Source organism: Nematolebias whitei, chromosome 16, assembly GCF_014905685.2.
Source record: "Nematolebias whitei isolate Nwh7 chromosome 16, NemWhi1, whole genome shotgun sequence".
Lineage (NCBI taxonomy): Eukaryota > Metazoa > Chordata > Actinopteri > Cyprinodontiformes > Rivulidae > Nematolebias > Nematolebias whitei.
Genome location: NC_056513.1, coordinates 42,869,744 through 42,875,199, shown reverse-complemented (window position 1 = coordinate 42,875,199; position 5,456 = coordinate 42,869,744). Strand labels below are relative to the sequence as shown.

Genomic DNA, 5,456 nt, shown 5'->3' with positions numbered 1-5,456 from the left:
TAGGACATTTGCAAACCGAGGTGTACCGCAAACCCACCCACACAGACCAGTATTTGCAGTTTGACTCCCATCACCCTTTGGAGCACAAGTTAGGAGTCATCAGGACTCTGTACCACAGAGCAGACAGCGTCCCCACTAGCTCAGGAGCCAGGCAGAAGGAGAAATCCCACACAAGACAGGCTCTAGAGCAATGTGGATATCCTAACTGGGCCTTCCTGAAAGCAGAGAAGAAACCCAAACAGGACTCCAGTCAGCCATCAGGTGAAAAGGAGGAACCCAGACCCAGACCAGTGGTCATTCCGTATGTTGAGGGAGTATCAGAGAAACTGAGACGTTTATTTTCTAAACATAACGTCCCAGTGGCTTTTAAACCCCAAAATACATTAAAGACTGGTTCATCCCAAAGATCCAGTCCCCCAGCACAAACAGAGTAATGTTGTGTATGCTGTTCAGTGTCAGGAGGGTGATCAGTCTTACATCGGGGAAACTAAACAGCCACTGGCCAAAAGGATGGCCCAGCACAGAAGATCAACATCATCAGGCCAGGACTCTGCGGTCTACACTCATCTCCAGGCCAGCAGTCACTCTTTCAAGGATGAAGATGTTCACATCCTGGACAGAGAGGAACGATGGTTTGAGAGAAGAGAGGAGTAAAGGAGGCCATCTTTGTGAAAAGAAACCGTCCATCATTAAACAGGGGTGGAGCCTCCGGGTTCAACTGTCCCCCAACTGACCTGCTGTGATTGCTAGTATCACTCAGCCCTCTGTGAATAGTAAACAGCCATCAGTGTGCTAATGATCCATTGTTAGGCTGATGGTCCTTCTTAATCATGTGAACAACTAGTTTTAGATGTCACCATCAAACTGGTTGATCCATTACAAGAAGGTACTATTTATAAGACGGAGTTTGTTGCAGCTCCTCAGACTGAAGAAGTACTTTGGATAAAACATCAAGATAACAGATCCTCCTCAACACATAGCATCAAACACTTCTTGCAGTCTTGCATGAAATCATGCACGATGTTAATCCAAACAGCTACAACTCTCTGTTCCTTCTCAACACAAGATGATTTCAGTTCAGAAGACTGGCATGACAGACGGCGGGCGATATGCATTCATTTACTAGGTCTTTAGTTTATGAAATCATTCATAAGTTAATATTTTGAATGGATGATCAAAAAAAAAAAAAAAAACACAGCTGAATGTGAAGGGTGACCAAAAATATTGATTTCCAACTGTTTTTCCAACAGTGTCAAGAAACTGTCAAAACACCTGAGATAAACCAGAACCTTTTGTGAAATAATTTGACATTATTGTTGTAATAATTTTCATGTCTTATTAATCCTAATCAAGACTTTTAGGTTAAAAAACTACTTTCGGTTTTGTTTCCATGAAGGCATGCAACTGAACAACCAGCTTCTGCAGCTCGTTAGTTTGAGGTTTGCTGATAACGATTACAACATCGACTTTGACGACTACCTCACCTGCATCGTCCGTCTGGAGAACATGTTCAGTACGTTAAAAAGCAACATTAAGATGAATCTTTCACCAGGTTTACAACAGCTTGTTGGTGTTAGGGTGAGGACATGTTCAGAGCTCATGTTCTGTTTCTTATGCAGGAACTTTCCAGGCTTTGGACAAATCTAACACAGGACGGGTCAACATGAACATCATGCAGGTAAAACTTTAACAACGTCAAACACGTTTGTGTTTCCTCCTGTTTTTACTTCTGTTTGACTTTTGCAATTAAACTACTTCATATTGTAGCATGTTCTGTAGTTAGACTGTTCCAATGGCATTTCTATATTCATGTTTCCTACAGCAGTTCTGTAGTTGGATGTTCACAGCAATGGGAAGAGGGACAGCAGAGTTTTGGGGGAACTCCCTCAGAGTTGTTCTGTTCAGCGTGGCTGTGGCCTACAACAGCTATTCAAATAAAAAATGTTCAGACTTTAACGAGAGTCATCTGTGACATGAACTACAACGCATAGACAGAGAAAGCGTTACAGTGGTGTCAGAAGTGGGATTATGACATGCACACCAAAGGGTGGCACTTTGTCGCTGGGGAGTTGGTGTGGCTCTACTCGCTCATGTGGAAGAGAGGCAGGTGCCCCAAGGTGGACAGTCACTGGGTTGGACCATGTGCAGTCCTGGAGTGATTGGGGGAAGTTGTTTATCGGGTGCAGTTGCCTCCACGGGGATGCAGGGTAGCTCTGCGCCGAGACCGACTCGCAACTTACAAGGGCATCGCTGCTCCTTAGGACATAGTTTGGGACAAGGGGGTACCAGCCGCACAGTCTTCTGCAGAGTGGGGTTCTACTAGCAGTCCGGCAGACACTGGGGGTTTGCAGGAGGGATCTCCACAATCAGGGGCAGAGCAGCTGGCAGGGGTCATAACCCCATGGCTGCCGAGACAGCAGCGGCGACTCCCACCGAGGTTCAGAGACTTTGTCCTCGGGGTCGAGGACTCTACTGTGGTGGTGGTGGGTGGGGGGGTGGGAGTAGTGCAGTGTGTTCTGTAGTTAGACTGTTCCAATGGCATTTCTATATTCATGTTTCCTACAGCAGTTCTCTAGTTGGATGTTCACAGCAATGGGAAGAGGGACAGCAGAGTTTTGGGGGAACTCCCTCAGAGTTGTTCTGTTCAGCGTGGCTGTGGCCTACAACAGCTATTCAAATAAAAAATGTTCCGACTTTAACGAGAGTCATCTGTGACATGAACTACAACGCATAGACAGAGAAAGCGTTACAATATTTTGTGCTGGTTTAATTTTTCATGAACCAAACTGTTAGCTAGATTAGTGACTTCTGGTTTATGCAACGTTCATGCTTTTCAAAACTGTTGAATTAATTTAAAATAAAATCCTCATAGAAATGTGTAGAAATTTCCTCAATTTGTTCAGAAACATTGTTCTGTTTGAAATCTACTTCAGCATACTGACTATTTTTGTCTTCATATGCTACTTGTAGCTTTTGGCTAGCGTTAAGCTAGCCTTTAGCTTTGGTTTTTCTAGTCATAGTCACTGTTTGACTCAGTTTAGCTTTATCATCTGTTTTGCTACTTTTTGCTAGTTTTGCTAATGTTGGCATCTCCTTTGCTAATTTTAGCTAGTTTTATCAGTTTAAGAAACTGTTTTGCTTCTAAATAGCATCCAGTATTTCAGCTGAAGCAGTTCAGGTTCAGTTTATCACTCCAGTGTCAGCAGAACCTATTATAGTCCTTCACAATAAAAGTCTCAAACATTAAGTATTGACTTGTTAATACTCTCTTGATTCCATCAAAGTTCATGCTCAATAATCCGGGTACAAAATCCAAGAAAGTTCAGTCAGGTCATCTGGACAGTTTCTTATTTTTTCTGAGACATTTCGTCCTTCATCCAAAGGATTTCTTCGATCTGAGGAGACACAAACAAACTGAGTCCCACGACAACAGCATACTCCAGAGTGGAAAAACAGTTTGCTGGTGCTAAGATGGCCTCCGGGGCCCGCCCTCTCCCTAGTCAACTGCTTCGAGACATCTTAGCACCAGCAAACTGTTTTTTTCCACTATGGAGTATTTTTTCATTCAACCTTTATTTGTACAGGTTAGTTCCCATTGAGCCTCGAGGACGCACTTACAACAGAAACCTGTATCTTGTTTGTGGGAATAAGTTTTGTTTGGTGGATCCTCAGATTGAAGAAGTCCTTTGGATGAAGGACGAAACGTCTCAGCTTAATAAAAAAAACATCCAGATGACCTGACTGAACATTGTTGTACTCTCTTGATCGTTAACGGGCTAGGCTTTTGTATTTGTTTTACTGAAGTTATTTTCGTAAGTTTCAAATGTTTCAAAAAGGTTTTTGAGGTTAGTGCTTGTATACGTTTAAGAATCTTATTGTGAAGGATTGAAAAATGCTCTAAGTTTAGATGCAGCAGAAGGGATTGATCTTTTTATGGCCTTGTAAAAATGTCATAAAGGTGCACATAATATCTTACAGGTATTGTTACTTTAAAAGCCTACACATGGAGCATACATGAGTCAGAACAAATATGATAAAAATATTTATCCGGCCTCCAAACGTCAGAACAGAGAAACAATCTGCTTTGCATAACAATCAGTTTTGTGCACCCACACTCCATGTATACAGTAGCTTTAGTCAGGAAGTATGACAGACTTAAAGCAACATTATGATAGTTTGTCATTTCCAGCCAGCCTTCCTCAGACTGCTTCAGCTAAAGACGTGAGTTTTTCCAGCTACTAGGGTCTCCTCCTGATCTTCGGGACCAGGCCTCCTTTGCAAAAGAGATTTATGATCTCAAAGCGATTTGCATGATTAAATAATTGTTAATAAAAAAAACTGTAGTCAAACCAAGTGGCACAGTGGCTTAGTTGGTAGAGATGTTGCTTTTCAGTGAGAAGGTCGCCAGTTCAAATCCTGGCTCAGGGCCTTTCTGGGTGGAGTTTGCATGTTCTCTCCATTCATGCGTGGGTTTTCTCCAGGTACTCCGGTTTCCTCCCACAGACCAAAAACATGCATGTTAGGCTGATTGGTAACTCTAAATTGTCTGTATGTGTCCCTGTGATGGACTGGAGACCTGTCCAGGTGTACACCACCTCTCACACAGGGACTGCTGGATATGAGCACCAGTGACCCCCGTGACCCAAAAAGGAAAAAAATGGGTAAAGTTAATGGATGGATGGATTCATTCAAACTTTATTTATACAGGTTGATCCCATTGAGCGTCAGGGACTCATTTACAAGAGAGACCTGACCTGGATAGTCAAACCAAATAAAAATGCTCTCAGAATCATAAGAAAATAATAACTAATAATAACGGATCAGGAGCACAGCAAAGTTATGTTCAAGTTTTAATTTTTTTTCCTGTCAAATAAATTGGCTCATCAATTTTTATAGCAATATTTTATAGCATTCAAGGTGTCCTAGAAAACCAGATGGTTAGTTTGATCAAAAGGGAGTGATTTTTTTCTGAACAGTGAACTACATTTGCAGCCTGCAAATTGTTTGAACTGACTGCATCGTTCTCCATTTCCCCTCAGTTCCTCATGCTGTCCATGAATGTCTGAGGAGGAGCAGAAGGCTGACAGTGATGGCAGAGGAGCAAAGGAGCAGAGTGCAGAGTGGTTTAACCTTTTTTACAGATTTAAAACATCGTCATCTAGCCAGCTTGTCATTATTTTAATGAGTAAAAGGACAACTTTCTATACCTTTGTGTTTACATGTGGAGGGGTAAATTTTGAATTTTGACGTCTTGAGCTTTTGAACAACATGTTGGTTTTTCTCTACTCACTACGTGAATGGAAATGAAATTTGAATAAAAACTGTAACAATTATGAACAAAAAGTGTTTTTGTTTCCAGCCTGTTGGTGCTAACACTGGAAATTTTATATACTGTACATATAACTGATATACAGGGCCTATATACAACTTGTTTATACGTATATATATATATATAT

General features: G+C 41.7%; 1 long non-coding RNA gene across 1 annotated transcript; it reads left to right on the top strand.

The window, feature by feature from the left end:
* The first annotated feature begins 1,415 nt into the window (after positions 1-1,415).
* Positions 1,416-5,337, top strand: LOC119422627. The gene is made up of 3 exons (XR_005187427.1): positions 1,416-1,513; positions 1,620-1,678; positions 5,040-5,337. It is a non-coding gene; the product is annotated as an uncharacterized LOC119422627 (long non-coding RNA).
* Positions 5,338-5,456: the final 119 nt, after the last annotated feature.